Source organism: Mesoplodon bidens (genome assembly GCF_964165515.1).
Source record: "Mesoplodon bidens genome assembly, chromosome: 10".
Classification (NCBI taxonomy): Eukaryota; Metazoa; Chordata; class Mammalia; order Artiodactyla; family Ziphiidae; genus Mesoplodon; species Mesoplodon bidens.
The window spans coordinates 66964534-66982830 of NC_138172.1; the positions used below are offsets into that span (position 1 = coordinate 66964534).

The 18297-nt window shown below is 39.5% G+C and overlaps 1 protein-coding gene across 2 annotated transcripts in view; it reads right to left on the reverse strand.

Moving 5' to 3' along the window:
• ILRUN (inflammation and lipid regulator with UBA-like and NBR1-like domains) overlaps window positions 1-18297 on the reverse strand; it is a 119436-nt gene that overhangs the window by 83589 nt on the left and 17550 nt on the right. The window lies entirely within an intron of this gene.

Genomic DNA, 18297 nt, shown 5'->3' on the forward strand with positions numbered 1-18297 from the left:
GAACAAAGGGAGGCAGTGTTAATAGGGGGAAAAAGGGCACAGGCAAAGATGGATGATAGTGATGGTTATATAACATTGTGAATATACTTTATGCCATAGAACTGTGCACTTAAAAATGGTTAAAATGATAAAATTTTATTTTACTTTATTTTTTACTGACGTATAGTTGATTTACAATGTTATGTTAGTTTCTGATGTACAGCAAAGTGATTCAGATATATATATATTATTTATCATATTCTTTTCCATTATGGTTTATTATGGGATACTGAATATAGTTCCCTGTGCTATACAGTAGGACCTTGCTGTTTATCAGGTGGTTTGTATCTGCTAATCCCAAACTCTTAATTTATCCCTCCCCCACCCCCTTTCCCCTTTGGTAACCATAAGTTTGTTTTCTATGTCTGTGAGTCTGTTTCTGTTTTGTAAATAAATTCATTTGGATCATATGTTAGATTCCACATATCGGTGATACCACATGGTATTTGCCTTCCTGACTTACTTCATTCACTTAGTATGATAATCTCTAAGTCCATGCATGTTGCTGCAAATGGCATTATTTCACTCTTTTATGGCTGAGTAGTATTCCATTGTATATATTTACCACGTCTTCGTTATCCATTCATCTGTCGATGGACATTTAGGTTACTTCCACGTCTTGGCTATTGTGAATAGTGCTGCTACGAACATGGGGGTGCATGTACCTTTTCAAATTAGAAGTGGAATTGCTAGATCATATGGCAACTCTATTTTTAGTTTTTTAAGGAACCTCCAAACTGTTTTCCATAGTGGCTGCACCAATTTACATTCCCACCAACAGTGTAGGAGGGTTCCCTTTTCTCCACACCCTCCCTATCCAGCATTTGTTATTTGTAGACTTTTTAATGATGGCCATTCTGACCAGTGTGAGGTGATAACTCATTGCAGTTTTGATTTTCATTTCTCTAATAATTAGCGATATTGAGCATCTTTTCATGTGCCATCTGTATGTCTTCTTTGAAGAAATGTCTATTTAGGTCATCTGCCCATTTTTTCATTGGGTTGTTTGTTTCTTTGTCATTGAGTTGTATGAGCTGTTAGTATATTTTGGAAATTAAGCCCCTGTCAGTTGCATTGTTTGCAAATATTTTCTCCCAGTCCATAGGCTGTCTTTTCATTTTGCTTATGGTTTTCTTGCTGTGCAAAAGCTTTTAAGTTTTTGATTAGGTCCCATTTGATTATAAAATGGTAAAATTTTAAATGGCTTTGTTTGGAGGCAGCTCCTAACCCCTGGCTGTGGGGCTTTGAACAAGTGGTTAAGCATCTGTGTCAGTTTACTCATGTGCAAAACTGAGTTTTTTTATTGTAAGGTTGCTTATATTTTTTATTACAAAGTTGGGTGTTATAAAGTTGGCTGTGAAGACTGCATGAGGCAATGTGTGTAAATGCCAGTGACCTAGGTTGGCAGTCATTCATTCAACAAATATTTAATTAATGAATCCATGTGCTAGGCACTCGGCCTGGGTCTAGGGATAGAACAGACAGCAAAACAGAAAAGGGCCCTCTCCATTACAAAGCCTAGCAGACTGCAACAAACCAGGGACACTCAAAGAAGCGTAACTGCAACTACCTCTCACACTGAGGCTTATCAGTCCAAGGCAGCTTTTCTATCTTGGGGTAAAAAAAAAAAAAAAGGGCTTGGTGTACAATACAGTTTCAACTGCACTGATAATCAGGTTAACCTGATTTGGAGTAGAAGAATCTGGTGATGCTGACATGTGTTTCCTGATGAAATGCAGTTTTATAACTAAGAAGCAATATTGTCCAACCTTCATTTTATAGATGAGGCCACAGATGCACTGACAGGTAAATAACTTGCCCCAGGCTAGACAGTCAATTATTAGTACAACTCAGAACCACATCTACTCAAAGGCATAAAGCTTTTACCTTACCCAAAATTTTCCAGTTTTCTACTAATGCTCTGAACATCTGATTTTCTTAAGAACATATCATGAATTCTATAAATGAATTAATTGTAACTTCTCATTAAACTGAATTCCTGAAAGTGGTCAAATGCCTAATCTTGTATATATTCACAAACACAAAACATTTATTTTTGTACTATTTACACAAACATAAGTCAGATTGACAGTCTTATGAAGAAAAATCATCTATATACTGAATATACAGTCAGGAACATAATCCCAAAAATACGGGGGTAGAAGAAAACAGTTAAGAAAACTAGGAAATCAGAATAAAGAGGGAATGCCGGAGGTCTAAGTATTAGCTCAGATTCTCAGCAAAATAAAATTAGACACCTTCTCTTTCCACTCTCTGAACAAGTAAAAAACTCAAAAGGATCCAAATTGTTTATAAGAAAAAAAAAACTATCCATCTAATTTGGACATAAATTAAAATGGGAAATCAGAATAATGAATCAATCTAGTTAAGTATGAACAGTAGCATCTTCAGGCTTCAAGCAGTACCTATCCCGAACTTCAAGAAGTTTCCCTCACCTGTGGAGCACCAATGATACTGCTCCTAAGGTACAAGCTCATCGGGAATCAGAAAGACCTCACTATCTTTGAATGACTGAAAATACCTGATTAGAAAAAGGATCAGCAAAACAGACGTCAGTTCTTAGCCGGGCTTTCCAACTTCCACCCGGGCTTTCCAACATCAGCAGGCATGTAACACGGAAGACCAAAAAAAGAGGCCAAAAAACGTGTACTTGTGATATTTGTGAATTTTAAGGCCTGAGAAGAAACTGAGAATTTCATTAAAACAAACATGAACGCAGGTAGGGAACAGAAGTTGGGCTAAAGAAGACTTAAAATACTTTCAAACCTAAAAATTAACTAATAGATGATATTACTTAATACATGAACACAGTAAGAAGAAAGAAAGAACTTGTGAAAGATTTCATTAAGAGGAGCAACAGAGTTCACACCAGTATTTACCCACTTCTCAGAGCCCTAGCAAGTCCAAGATTGTTTCTTCCTCTTCTTTTCCTGGCTATTTACTGATACAGTAATTTTAATACTTTTTAGAACTGGTCCCTCTAACTAACATCAGCAGTTATACCTTTTCCAAAGAGAAAGTAAAAAACTAGCATTCTGCCATGAAAACCCAAGGTGGTGGCACTGTTCTAGATTTAAAGAGAGGGTCCAGGGGTTAGGTGCTTTCACTGCTGTGGCCCGGGTTCAATCCCTGGTCAGGGAACTAAGATCCCTCAAGCCTTGTTAAGCAACCCCCAAACACAAAAAAATTCAAAGAGACATAACAACCAAATGCAATATATGATTCCTGAGGTCCTTGAATGGATTCTGATTCTATATATTAAAAAAAAAGGTTATAAATGATACATTTGGGAACAACTGAGCAAACTTACAATATGTACTGGATATTTTTTTAGTACTAAAGAATTTTTGTAAATTATCTTAGTGTCTTACTATGTAGTTATGTAAAGGAATGTCCTTTTTTTTTCGGTACGCGGGCCTCTCACTGCTGTGGCCTCTCCCGTTGTGGAGCACAGGCTCCGGACGCGCAGGCTCAGAGGCCAGGGCTCACGGGCCCAGCCGCTCCGCAGCATGTGGGATCCTCCCGGACCGGGGCACGAACCCGTGTCCCCTGCATCGGCAGGCGGACTCTCAACCACTGCGCCACCAGGGAAGCCCGGAATGTCCTTTTTTTTTTAGAAGCATGCTGAAATATTTAAGGATGAAGGGTTGTGATGTCTATAACTTTCAAATGATTCAAAAAATTTTTATATAGAGAAAACAAATTATGGGAAAAATGTTAACCACTGTTGTTGAATTAGGTGGCAAGTATAAGGGTATATAGTCTGATTCTTTTAAAATTTTCTGTAGGTTTGAATAGTTTATAAAAAAGGTAAATGAAAACAAAAACAGAAGAAAGAAAAGTATCTTTTTTCCCACCACTGGAAGATACAAAAAAAAAATTAGGTGCAAAGAATTACTTCAGCCATCTAGGGAACATTAAGGAATCTATTGGGAACCTCAGGAGACCTAATGAGGATGAGGCTGACATGCTGACAATGACAGATCAGAAAGAGAAATAAAATTGCTGTGTCCTTGATGATATAGTTGAACCACTAAATTAGGCAACCCCAGAGCCATCTTACGTTGGGTATCGCTGTCATCTGAGAAAATACAATTGGCTCATTGTTTAAAAAGTGGGCAGGGGGGGCTTCCCTGGTGGCGCAGTGGTTGAGAGTCCGCCTGCCGATGCAGGGGGCACAGGTTCGTGCCCCGGTCCGGGAAGATCCCACATGCCGCGGAGTGGCTGGGCCCGTGAGCCATGGCCGCTGAGCCTGCGCGTCCGGACCCTGTGCTCCGCAATGGGAGAGGCCACAGCAGTGAGAGGCCCGCGTACCGCAAGAAAAAAAAGAAAAAAAAAAAAAGGGCAGGGGAAGGGGCAGATTTTGAGCCTACACCAATTTGACACTGGCATTATAGAGTTTAATTTCTGAGTGCCTTTGGTTGTGTCAAAATCAAACTATTTTTCCTCTTTTAAAAAAACTGAGGTGAAAGTCACATAACATACAATTAACTACATACTTTAAAGTATACAATTCAATGGTGTTTACTGCATTCACAATGTTGTGCAACCACCACCTCTACTTTCAAAACTTTTAAATCATCTCATACCCATTAAGAACACCATATGGGCTTCCCTGGTGGCGCAGTGGTTGGGAGTCCGCCTGCCGATGCAGGGGACACGGGTTCGTGCCCCGGTCCGGGAGGATCCCACATGCCGCAGAGCGGCTAGGCCCATGAGCCATGGCCGCTGAGCCTGCGCTTCCGGAGCCTGTGCTCCGCATTGGGAGAGGCCACAACAGTGAGAGGCCCGCGTACCACCAAAAAAAAAAAAAAAAAAAAGAACACTACATATCGGGCTTCCCTCGTGGCGCAGTGGTTGGGAGTCCGCCTGCCGATGCAGGGCACACGGGTTCGTTCCCCGGTCTGGGGGGATCCCACGTGCTGCGGAGCGGCTGGGCCCGTGAGCCATGGCCGCTGAGCCTGCGTGTCCGGGGCCTGTGCTCCGCAGCGGGAGAGGCCGCAGTAGTGAAAGGCCCGCGTACCGCAAAAAAAAAAAAAAAAGAACACCACATATCCATTAAGTAATCATTCCTCATTATTCCTTCCCCCCCATCCCCTGGCAACTATAAATCTGTTTTCTGTCTCTATGAATTTGTCTATTTTGGATAATTTATATAAAAGGAATGACACCATATGCAACCTCTGTGTCTGGTTTCTTCCACTTAGCAGAATATTTTTGAGATTTATCCCAAATGGTAGCATGCTGATCAGTCAGTATTTCATACCTTTATATGGCTAAATAATATTCCAGTATATGTACATACCACATTTTGACTATCCATTCATCTGCTGATGGGCATTTGGATTGTTTCTACCTGTTGACTACTGAGTAATACTGCTATAAACATTCATATACAAGTGTCTGTGTGGGCATATGTGTTCATTTCTTTAGATATATACCTAGGAGTAGAACTTCTGGGTCACATGTAATTCCATGTCTAACTTTTCGAAAAACCACAAACTGTTTTCCACATCAGCTGAACCATTTTACATTTCTACCAACAATGTACAAGTAAAGTGTTCCTATTTCTCGACATCCTCACCAACACTTCTTTTCTTTTTTTTATTATAGCCATCCTAGTGGGTGTGAAGTGATATCTGACTGTGGTTTTGATTTCTATTTCCTTAATGACTAATGATCTTAAACAACTTTTCATGTACTTGGCTATATGTATATCCTCTTTGGAGATACGTCTATTCAAATCCTTTGTTCATTTTTGTGACTGAGTTGCTTGTCTTCCTATTGTGCAGCTGTAAGAGTTCTTTATATATTCTGGATACTAGACCCTTATCAGATATATGATTTACAAATATTTTCTCTCATTATGTGGACTGTCTTTTCACTTCCTTGATAATGTCTTTTGATGCATAACAAGTTTTTAATTTTGTTGCAGTCTAATTTATCTAGTTTTTTTTGTTGTTGCTTTGACTCTGACATCAAATCTAAGAATCAGTATCCCAATCCAAGATCATGAAGGTTTATCCCTATGTTTCTTCTAATAGTTTTATTGTTTTACTTTTATTTAGGTCACTGATTTTCAGTTAATTTTTGTATAAAGAGTGAGGTAGGGGGTCTGACTTCATTCTTTTGCCCGTGGTTATCCAGTTGTACCAGCACCATGTGTTAAAGAAGATGAAACATTTTTAAGAGAAAAAGAAGTTGGACAGACTCTTGGGTATGAGTAGGATTCTGCCCCATGGGTGATCCTAGCTAGCCTTTGGGGACACTTCCATGGCAAGTGCAATAAACGGCAAAGCTCAGACATGGGAAACTGAGTGGGAGAACAAATTGAGACATGCACTGTACCTCACCATAACTCTCAAGTATGGTATGCTTATGCTCTGATCACCCTAAAAAATATATTTCTTATTCCCAAACACAGTTTCTAGGACTGAAAGAACCAACAACATTTATGCTCAGAATCAAACTAAATTATCAGCACAAAAACGTTTTCCCTATCTGCCAATCAGTAAGTATATAATATTTACAGCTTTTATATTTCTTTTCTTTAAGTTTTCACTCATTCATGCTCTAGGTAATAGAAACGTAAAGATAAATAAGACAAAGTCTTTGCTACCAAGGAACACAAAGTCTATTAAAGAAAGATTTAGAAACAAGTAACCACAATTCAATGAGGTAAATTTCAGGGAAGAAATATAACCAAGGACTACAAAAGTATAGAAAAGAAAATACCTTACTCAAACTTAGGAATTCAGGGAAAGCTTCATCAACCAGGTAACATCAAAACTGTACCCTAATGAACTGGTTAACCACCTAGAGAAGGGGGTGAAGGGGCATTTCAGATAGAGGGAGATTATATGCAAAGGCACACAGACGTATGAGAATCACAAGAACACCACAAACTCACCAACAGCCAGAAAAAGACAGGCCTGACAACATTCAGGTCCCTGGTTCTGGCTGTTTCTGAAGCCCAAATGAATTGTTAACTTAAGTTCTAAGATATTCCTGTATCCTTATTAATTCTCATTTTTATTCAAGCTAGTTTAAGACAGGGTGGTGTTCACCTCCAGTACAGTCCTAACTGATACAAGACTAAAGTATTGCTAAAGTTAAAAATCCACAACGCATAACAAAGTCAAGGGGACTTCCCTGGTGGAGCAGTGGTTAAGAATCTGCCTGCCAATGCAAGGGACACGGGTTTGAGCCCTGGTCCGGGAAGATCCCACATGCCGCAGAGCAACTAAGCCCGTGCGCCACAACTACTGAGCCTGCGCTCTAGAGCCTGCGAGCCACAACTACTGAATCCCGAGCGCCTAGAACCCATGCTCTGCAACAAGAGAAGCCACCACAATGAGAAGTCCGCACACAGCAACGAAGAGTAGCCCCCACTCGCCGGAACTAGAGAAAGCCCGCAAGCAGCAAGGAAGACCCAACGCAGCCAAAAATAAGTAAGTAAATAAATATTTTAAAAAACAAACAAACAAACAAAAAGTCAAGGTGAGCTGGAGGAAATGGGCTCCCCTCCACCTGAGCTTAGCAAGGTAGCAGTCCTTATATGTAGCAAAGCAACTGGTTACACTCCATATGCACTCCAAAGCTAGATGGAGCTTTTGGAGCTTGGACCATAAAAGGAAATTGCCCACAGAACACTCTGCAAACTTCAGTAAAGTTTTTCAAGACAATCCAATCTGCAAAACACAACCCAACCCAATCTAGCTTTCCAGAAAGAAGATACGACATACAAGATAAGAATATAACTTTCTGCCTAAAGCCAGAGATCTGAAACCTCTCATGGTTAGATAATTAAGAGACTTGCTGAATTTCAGCACCTGAACTCTCTGCATCACTTAAACTGTGAGACACTGATGAATACAATGTAGATAGCCCCTTTCAAACACTTCTCCCAGGATCTCCCAAACTGCCATCTCCTCCCCCCTTCATTATAAAGCATATCTAAAAGAAACATAGCTGGGAGAGGGGAAGTTTAGAGGGTGACATTCCACAGAATATTTGAGAAAACTCTAAATCCAGAATTACCCATCCATGCCCTGAGTAGAGACCTTTAACCTGGAATGATAAGCAGAGCTAAGGGACCTAACCCCAGTCCTAGCAATCCTCTTCAGCAATCTTGGAGACTAAAATCTAATTATAATATTATTGGAGTTGGTTATTTATCAAAGGGAATGTCCAAATATGAAGTGGATAAGCAATGAACTTAAGCTTTAAAGGAATTCTATCATTGGGAGCCTATAATTATTATACCCCTGGTCAAGCCCTAGGTCCCAAAAGTACCATCGTATTGGAAGGGAAAGCTAAAGCAGCATGGTCCTTATAAAGGAACTCTCCCACCCTGCCCCTACATCTCCTGGGCTCCTCTCAAGGATGGTCATGAAGAATATCAGACACAGGAAATCTTTCTGGGGGAAGCTAGGCCAAGGCCTTCAGTTCTCCGCTGATGAAATGAGTTAACAGGTGACCAGGAGACTTGCTGACTGTATTTTTCTGCTCCTGCCCTACAGAAGACAGTGTACACTCGTAATTCTTTCTGCTTCTATCCCCCAGGCTGAGAACAGTGCCTGGCATATAGAAGGTGCTTAATATATATTTGTTGACTGGAATATGCTACTGACCAAAATATAGTACAGCTGCCCTTGACCAACATGAGGTAAATTGGGCGGGTCCACTATACTCAGATTTTTTTCAGTGGTAAATACTACAGTACTACACAATCCAAGATTGGTCGAATCCACGGATTGGGAACTGCTGATATGGAGGGCCAAATTATAAATTATACACAGATTTTCCACTGCATGGAGGGTTTGCACCCTTAACCCCGAGTTGTTAAAAGATCAACTATATTTTTCCTTTCATCGCATTTTCCCCTCACAATTTTATACTGGGACTACATGCATACCTTGTTTTAATGGACTTGGCTTTATTGTGCTTTACAGATAATTGCTTTTTTACAAATTCAAAGTCTGTGGCAATCCTGCTGCAGGCAAGTCTATCAGTGCATTTTTCCAACAGCATTTGCTCACTTTGTGTCTCTGTGTCACATTTTGGTAAATCTCACAATATTTCAAATTTTTCATTATTATTATACTTGTTATGGTGACCTGTGATCAGCAATCTGTGATGTTTCTATTGTAATTGTTTTGGGGTGCCACAAACAGTGCCCACATAAGACTGTGAACTTAATTGGTAAATGTGTGTGTTCTGACCATTCCACCAATTAGCCATTCCTCCGTCTCGTTTCCTCTCCTTGGACCTCCCTATTCCCCGAGACACAACAGTATTGAAATTAGGTCGGTTGGTAACCCTACAGTGGCCTCTAAGTGTTCAAGTGAAAGGAAGAGTCACACATCTCTCACTTTAAAAACTAGAAATGATTAAGCTTAGTGAGAAAGACATGTCAAAAAACAAGATAGGCCAGAAGCTAGGTCGCTTGTACCAAACAGCTAAGTTGTGAAAGCAAAGGAAAAGTTCTTCAAGGAAATGAAAAGTGCTACTCCAATGAACACACGAATCATAAGATAAGTGAAACAGCCTTATTGCTGATATGGAGAAAGTTTGAGTGGTCTGGATAGAAGATCAAATCAGCCACAACATTCCCTTAAGCCAAAGCCTAATCCGGAGCAAGGCCCTGACTCTCTTCAACTCTGTGAAGGCTGAGAGAGGTGAAGAAGCTGCAGAAGAAAAGTTTAAAGCTAGCAGAGGTTGGTTCTCGCAGTTTAAGGAAAGAAGCCCTCTCCATAACATAAAAGTGCAAGGTGAAGGAGCAAGTGCTGATGTAGAAGCTGCAGCAAGTTATCCAGAAGATCCAGCTAAGATAATTCATGAAGGTGGGCTACACTAAACAAGAGATTTTCAATGTAGACAAGACAGCCTTATATGGGGAGAAGATGCCATCTAGGACTTTCATAGCTAAGGAGGAGAAGTCAGTGCCTGGCTTCAAAGGACAGGCTTTCTTGTTAGGGGCTAATGCAGCTGGTGGCTTTACGTTGAAGCCAGTGATCATTTACCATTCTGAAAACTCTAGGGCCCTTAAAAATTATGCTCAATCTGCTCTGCCTGTGCTCTGTAAATGAAACAACAAAGCCTGGATGACTGTACATCTGTTTGCAACATGGTTCACTGACCATTTCAAGCCCACTGCTGAGACTTACTGCTCAGAAAAAAAGATTCCTTTCAAAATGTTACTACTCATCGACGGTGCTCCCGGTCACCCAAGAGCTCTGATGGAGATATACAAAGAGATTTTCATGTCTGCCAACACAACATCCGTTCTGTAGCCATAGATCAAAGAGTCATTTCTACTTTCAAGTCTTGTTCTTTAAGAAATACATTTTGTGAGGCTATAGTGAATCCTCTGATGCATCTGGGCAAGGTAAGTCCTTCTGGAAAGGATTCACCACTCTAGATGCCATGAAGAACATTTGTGATTCATGGGAGGAGGTCAAAATACCAGCATTAAGAGGAGTTTGGAAGAAGCTGACTGCAACTCTCGTGGATGACTTTGGAGGGGTTCGAAACTCCAGCGGAGGAAGTAACTGCAGATGTGGTGGATGTAGCGGGAGGACTAGAAGCGGAGCCTGAAGATGTGACTGAATGGCTGCAATCTCAGGATAAAACTTTAACTGATGAGGAGTTTACTTTTTACGACCAGCAAAGAAAGTGGCTCCTTGAGATGGTATCTACTCCTGGTGAAGATGCTGTGAAGATTGTTGAAATAACAACAAAGGACTTAGAATATTACGTAAACTTAGTTGATAAAGCAATGGCAGGGTTTGAAAGGTCTGACTCCCAATTTTGAAAGAAGTTCTACTGTGGGAAAAATGCTATCAAACAGCATTGCATGCTACAGAGAAACTGCTCGCAAAAGGAAGAGTCAGTCAATGCAGCAAACTTCATTGTTCTCTTACTTTAAGCTGCCCCAGCCTTCAGCAACTCCCAAGCTGATCAGTCTGTAGCCATCAACATGGAGGCAAGACCCTCCACCAGCAAAAAAAAGACTACAACTTGCTAAAGGCTCAGATGATGGTTAGCGGTTTTTGCCAATAAAGGATTTTTTAATTAAGATATATACACTGTTTTCTTAGACATAATGCTATTGCACACTTGACAGACTACAGTATAGTCTAAACATAACTTTTACATGCACCGGGAAACCAAAAAATTCGTGTGACTCGCTTTATGGCAATATTCAGTTTATTACGGTGGTCTGGAACCAAACCAGCTGTATCTCCAATGTATGCCTATATATCAATATAACAGAGGGCAGAGGAATGCCAACAACAAAAAAATGTATCATTTAGCCTATAGAGTACGGGATCATGCAAATGTATACCTGGACCAATCAAGACCAAATTAGGGAAAGCACAGCTATCACCCAAAGACTTTCAGTTGGTGGGATAGGGCACCTGGGACAAAAGTCATAATTATGATAGCTGGACCTGACTAGGGGTCATCTCCCACGGGAGATGGGGGATGAGAGCATTTGTAGTTGTTACTTGTTGGCAATGCCCCCACTTGCTCGTAGAACTCCTTAATACAGAGTGAGGTCATTCCAGAGTTGACGTGGGGGTGGGGGCACTCAGAAATTTGGAACTGAAATTTAGAAAGAGTTTTTCTCATAGTATCTGGGCTATAAACTACACATTTGGGGGCTTTTGACAGTCACGGTTCTCTTCAGCAGAGATAGGAGACCACTGCAAACACCTAGATACAACAAACATAGAAAGGAATCTGAAGGGCTTTTTAGTCCCTGGTTCCAGTTGTTCCTGGAAGCCCGAACTTATTCCTGCCTTTGGGTTCTCTGTAACATAGAAACATCCTTAAAATACCCCCACCCCTTTAGCATTATCTAGTTGGAAGTAAGTTTGTTACATAATAATCCCAGATTAATTCAAAATTGTAGAGTGTGGTCCAGAGATAGAGTCTGCAAGTCTGGTGCAAAGTCTGTCACAAGAGACAGAAGAGGAACTGGAAAGGTAAATTAAAACTTAACTCAGACCCAGCAATCTACTTTTGGGTATATATCCAAAAGAACAGAAAGCAGAGACACAAAAAGAAATGTGCACATCCATGTTCATAGCAGCATTATTCACAATAGCCAAAAGATGAAAGCACATGTCTATCAACGGATGAAATGGATTAAAATACACATACAGTGAAATATTACTCAAACTTAGAAAGGAAAAACTGTCACATGCTGGAACGTGGATAAACCTTGAGAACATTATGCTAAGAGAAATAAGCTGTCACAAAAAAGACACTGTATTCACTTATATGAGGTATCTAGAGTAGTAATTCATAGAAACAGAAAGTAGAATGATGACTGACAGGGGCTAAGGGGGAAATGAGGAGTTACTGTTTATGGGTAGAGAGTTTCAGTTTTGCAAGATGAAAAAGTTCTGGAGATTAAGTGCACAACATGCTTAACACTACTGAACTGTACATTTAAAAATGGTTAAGATGATAAATTCTATGTTATGTGTATTTAACCACAATTTTTAAAAATTTTAATTAGGATGAGACCAATATGCTTCAATAAGGAATTTGGACTTAACTCCTAAAAGCAAAGGAGAGCATGTAAAGGTTAAAAAAAAACAACTCTACTGAAGTATGACTTCCGCAGCATAAAACTCACCCATTTCAATTGCACAATTCAATGATTTTTAGTAAAGTTACTGAATTGTAACACAATCACCATGTTTCAGAACATTTTCATCATCCCCACAATGTGTATATATGTTATGTTAATGGCACAGGGGAATTAAGGATGTTAATCAGGTGACCTGGACATAGCAACATTATCCTGGATTATCCAGGGGAACTCAATGTAATCACTTCCTTAAGTGTGAAAGAGGGAATTGGAAGACAGAATCACGGAGAGAGCAGTGTGAGAAGGACCCACACGACATGCTGGCTTTGAAGATGGAGAAAAGAGGCCATAAGCCAAGGTATGGTATGTGGCCCCTGGAAGTGGGAAAAGGCAAAGAAACGAACTCTCCAGCAAGAACACAGCCCTGATACACCTTTATTTTAGCCCAGTGAGACTCATTTTGGATTTCTGAACTCCGTAACTGTAAAATCATAAACTGGTGTTTTTATAAACCACTAAGTTTGTGGTAATTTATTAACAACAGCAAAAAATAAATACAATGGCTATTCATTATTTTATTCTTTCTACTTTACTATATGTTTGAAAATGTTCATTCATCATACAAAAAAACTATGAATATAAAAAACTAAAAGGTTACAAATAAAAAGGTGCTATTTTCTGCTGAGTCATTTCCTTCATCATAACTCGGCTCTCAAGAACTCAATTATCCATTAAAGATGCACACTTAGAAGTTAACACCTATTCTTCTTGCCTCCCGCCACCCCACCCCCACCCCCGCCATGTAACTGCCATGGATACTTCCTAAAAAGGTAAATAATCACTAGGTTCAGTGCTAACTGAAATTTTTGAAGATACTAGAACAGAGTAGAAATGCGCAGAGTAGCCATGAAAATGTAAAATACCCAAAAAGTCCCAGAATGACAAACAGAAAACGTGATTCAAACAAAACTAAGTTCATAAACAAAACATTTGTGGTTTACTGTTGTTCATGAAACTTTCGTTGGGACATAATTTAAAGTAGCAGTTACGAAATGATCAAGTAAATCTATAATTAAGTATGGTTTTCAAAAGTGTGTTTACCTCACAAGGAACTTAGAATAAGCCAGCAATGGTTAAAATGCGTCTTATCCTACACCCTAGTCAGAGATCTGTTTTCTAAAAAATACTAGGAACTTTTTTTTTATTTTTAAAAAAGGGAAAAGTGCCAAAAAGCTAAATTGTAAGCCAGCGTTCCACTCTCAAATCTAGCTGTTGTTTCTGCATACAGAGAAAAAAATGCAGGGGCTTCGAAAAGAAATCACACACCTTTTACATATACTTTTGATTAAAATGCTCCACACCTGTCTTATATGTCTTGCCTAGAGATTTCCTGATGGTGTGCTACAGGGGCCAGCTTCAAAGCCTCTTCAGTTTCATCACCCCTAAAGAACCATGCTGATCACACCACCTTTGGAGAACACAACAGTAAGCCTCAGCATACTTCACCTCCAAAAATGCATACCAGGGTACGTGTCTAAGACCCTATGTTATGAATCTTATTCTGTCCTCTAAAAACAAAAAGGTAAATAAAACTTGGCCAAGTTCTATGCAATATGATGAACAAAGCCAAAGCAACGTTATCATCACCACCAAATAATGTCACATGGCCTTAATGCCTACTCTGCTCATTCTGCAGCCAACCCATCTCCAAATACTCTGTGGCTATATTTGGCTGTTCTCTAGTACATGTGAGATAGGTACCTTAAAAAGCTACATACAGCTGGAAGACTAAATTAAATTGGATAGAACTTGAAAAAAGACTAGGATAAAGGCAGATTTTATCACAGCTCATAAACCTGAGAGGACCAGCCCCCCTTTTCTTTTACAAACTAATGACAGTATAAAAGATGTCAGATGCCATTTTTAGTAGTAACTAATCCCTGAGAACAAACAAGGAAGAAAACGTGTAAAGAATATTTCCTGTAAGAGTCCTATGACACTTGCAGACAGTCTCACATACTCTGTTAATGTTTTCATGTCTGGGCAACCAACTGCACATGAGAAGCAGTCAGGTTTGGACAGCTCATCCAACTATGGCATTTCTTTTACATTACAGAAGAAAAGGATTTTTAAAAATAGCTACTTTGCATGATACTGCATAATTACCACCAGTTAAATTACTATCAAAAAAAAATCACGTCCATCCAAACAAACATGGGGGAAAAAAAAACTAATTTGGTTTACAAAGAAAAACTAATAAAAGCTTAAGAAAAACCATTTCTGTATCTTTTTCTTATTCCTTAAAAAGAGTGGTCTCTCAAAGAGAGAAAAGCAGCAAACATCCCCAAATAATGTAAACACAGTCAAAAAGTTTATGTATTTCAAGCTTCGCAAACGTCAAGGAGATCTCTCTCTCTCTCCAGTACCGTTTCTTTGGATCCTCTGTGGCTAAGGGTAAGGTAAATATGCTTAGCTCAACACTATTAAGACAAGCAACCAAAATCTGCTTCATTCTCCATAAAATCCTTCATGACTCTGACAAGTTCCATTTAAAAATTAGCAATATCTTTACAAAAGACTGCTAACTAATAAACACAGAAAGAACAACAGAATTAGAAAATTATCTTTTTGCAACCATTAGGCAATAAACAACTCAAGCAAGGATCATCAGTGGATACTAAAACAGGAGAAAGATTGCTGGGGAAAAGGATATTCTCACAGTCTATCACAGATTACTTACTAATTACAAAGGAGAATAACAGGTGGACACTGTCTTAACTAAATACTCAAGTTTAGCATAATAATGGGACAAAAGCAGATGCCTCCTGATGTGATGCAACAGAAGACACACATTTCTAACAACAACAAAACGTTTAACCTGAATTTAACCGTGAAGAAACAGACTAATCAACAATATGGGACACTCCAGAGGACAACTGGCCTGGACTTTTAAAAAATGTCAATGTCATAAAACAAGCAAATGGCAAAGGTGAGGGACTGTTCTAGATTAAAGACATGACAACCTAATATAGCATGAGATGCTTGAGAAGACTCTGGATTTTTTTTTTTTAAAGTTATAAAGGGCATCTGGGGAACAAATAGGAAAATCTAGATATGAACTGTATATTGGATAACACTATTATTTCCAGGCTAAACTCCTTGGGAGTGACAATGACATTGCACATATGTAGGATGACGCCCTTGTTCTTAGAAGGTATCTGCTGAAGGACTAAGAGGTGGAATGTCATGATGTCTGCAATTTATCTCAAATGGTTCAGGGCAGAAAAATAAAATCAAATCCAGAGAGAGAACTTTCACACATTGCTGGTGGGAATGTAAAATGGTAGTTACTTTGGAAAAGAGTTTGGCAGTTTCCTAAGAAGACATAATTTTACAATACAAAATAGCAATCAATTCCTAGGTATCTACCCAGAAGAAATTAAAACACACATCCAAAGTCTTGCAAATGAATGTTCATAGCAGTTTTATTCATAATAGCCGAGTAGAAAAAAATCCAAATGTCCATCAACTGGTAAACGGATAAACAAAATGTGGTATATCCATGCAACGGAAAATTACTCAGCAACAAAAATACTGATACACGCTAAAACATGGATAAACCTCATAAACAAAACACTAACTGAAAGAAGCCAGATACAAAAGACCACTTATGGGACTTTCCTTGTGGTCCAGTGGGTTAAGAGTCCACGCTCCCAATGCAGGGGGCCCGGGTTCAATCCCTGGTCCGGGAACTAGATCCCACATGCATGCTGCAACTACGAGTTTGCATGCCACAACTAAGAGTCCACATGCTGCAACTAAGAGTCTGCGTGCCACAACTAAAACACGCTGCAACTAAAAGTCCGCGTGCCATGACTAAAACCCGGTGCAGCCTAAATAAATAAATAATTTTTTAAAAAGACTCCTTATTATACAATTCCATCGATATAAAAAGTAAAAGAAAAGGCAATTATTTAGAGACAGAAAAAAAATTAGTGTTTGCCTGAGGCTGGAAGTAGGAATGGTGATTAACTATAAATAGGCAGGCAAAGTCTTCTTGAAATGATGAAAATATTATACAACTGGATTGTAGTGATGGTTGCTCAGTTCTGTAAACTTACTAAAAATCATTCAATTATCTATTTTAAATGGGTTAATTTATTATATGTAGATTATACTTCAATAAAGGTACTTAAAAAATAAAGCAGATACGGTAAAATGGCAACTATACAGGTATTCATTGTGCTAATCTTTCAACTCTTCTATACTTTTGAAAGTCTTCAAAATAAAAAGTTGGGGGACAGATCAGAATGAAATCTGCAAAGCACATACACTCACCCCAAAATTAGTGTTTCTAACTGTAGATTACCTAAAAGAAGTAAAGGACAGAGCACAACTCTGATAGATTTAGGATTAAATAAAAGAAGAACATATTGGAACCTAGGGCAAATTTTTATCTAAGGATGTGATTAACAATGTTTTCTCTACTTAGGTATTATTTTTTCCTAATTACACAAGTAATACATATTCATTATAGAAAATGTGAGAATTAAAGTGAAAAAGAAAGTATAAAAAAGAAAATAAAAAACTTCATTATCTCATAGCCAGAGATAAGTATTTGTAGTTTGTGGTTTTTTTTTTTTTTTTTGCGGTATGCGGGCCTCTCACTGTTGTGGCCTCTCCTGTTGCGGAGCACAGGCTCCGGATGCGCAGGCCCAGCGGCCACGGCCCACGGGCCCAGCCGCTCCGCGGCATATGGGATCCTCCCGGACCGGGGCACGAACCCGTATCCCCTGCATCGGCAGGCGGACTCTCAACCACTGCGCCACCAGGGAGGCCCCTGTAGTTTGTTTTTTATCCTTCAGGTAAATGCAGATCCATTTTGGTGAAGGAAAGCTATCTAAATACAACATCATCACAACTTGATCAATTATTCAATTGGTATACTAAAATTTTACATCATATCCAAACAATCACATAAATCCTAAGAGTAAAAAGGCAGAATAAAAAATTTTAGATGCAAATCCAATACTTCCTTTCAGCTTCCAATTAAAAATTTCAGGGACTTCCCTGTGGCTCAGTGGTTAAGAATCCGCCTACCAATGCAGGGGACACGGGTTCGAGCCCTGGTCCGGGAAGATCCCACATGCCTCAGAGCAACTAAGCCCGTGTGCCACAACTACTGAAGCTTCGCTCTAGAGCCCATGAGCCACAACTACTACTGAAGCCCACGCGCCTAGAGCCCGTGCTGCGCAACAAGAGAAGCCACCGCAATAAGAAGCCTGCACATTGCAATGAAGAGTAGCCCGTGCTCGCCACAACTAGAGAAAGCCCGCACACAGCAACAAAGACCCAATGCAGCCAAAACTAAATTAATTAACTAATTAAAAAAAAATTTCACACACTAGCCTCAGCTCTCTCTCAAAACCCTCCTAAAATATAGGTATAGTGCTACATATTGAATGTACATTTGTGTCCCCCCAAAATTCATTGTGAAACCCTAACTCCCAACCTTATGGTATGAGGAGGTGGAGCCTTTCAGAGGTAATTAGGTCACAAGGGTAAAGCCCTCACGAATGGAATTAGTGTCCTTATAAAAGCCATCCCAGAGAGCCCCCTTGCCCCTTCCA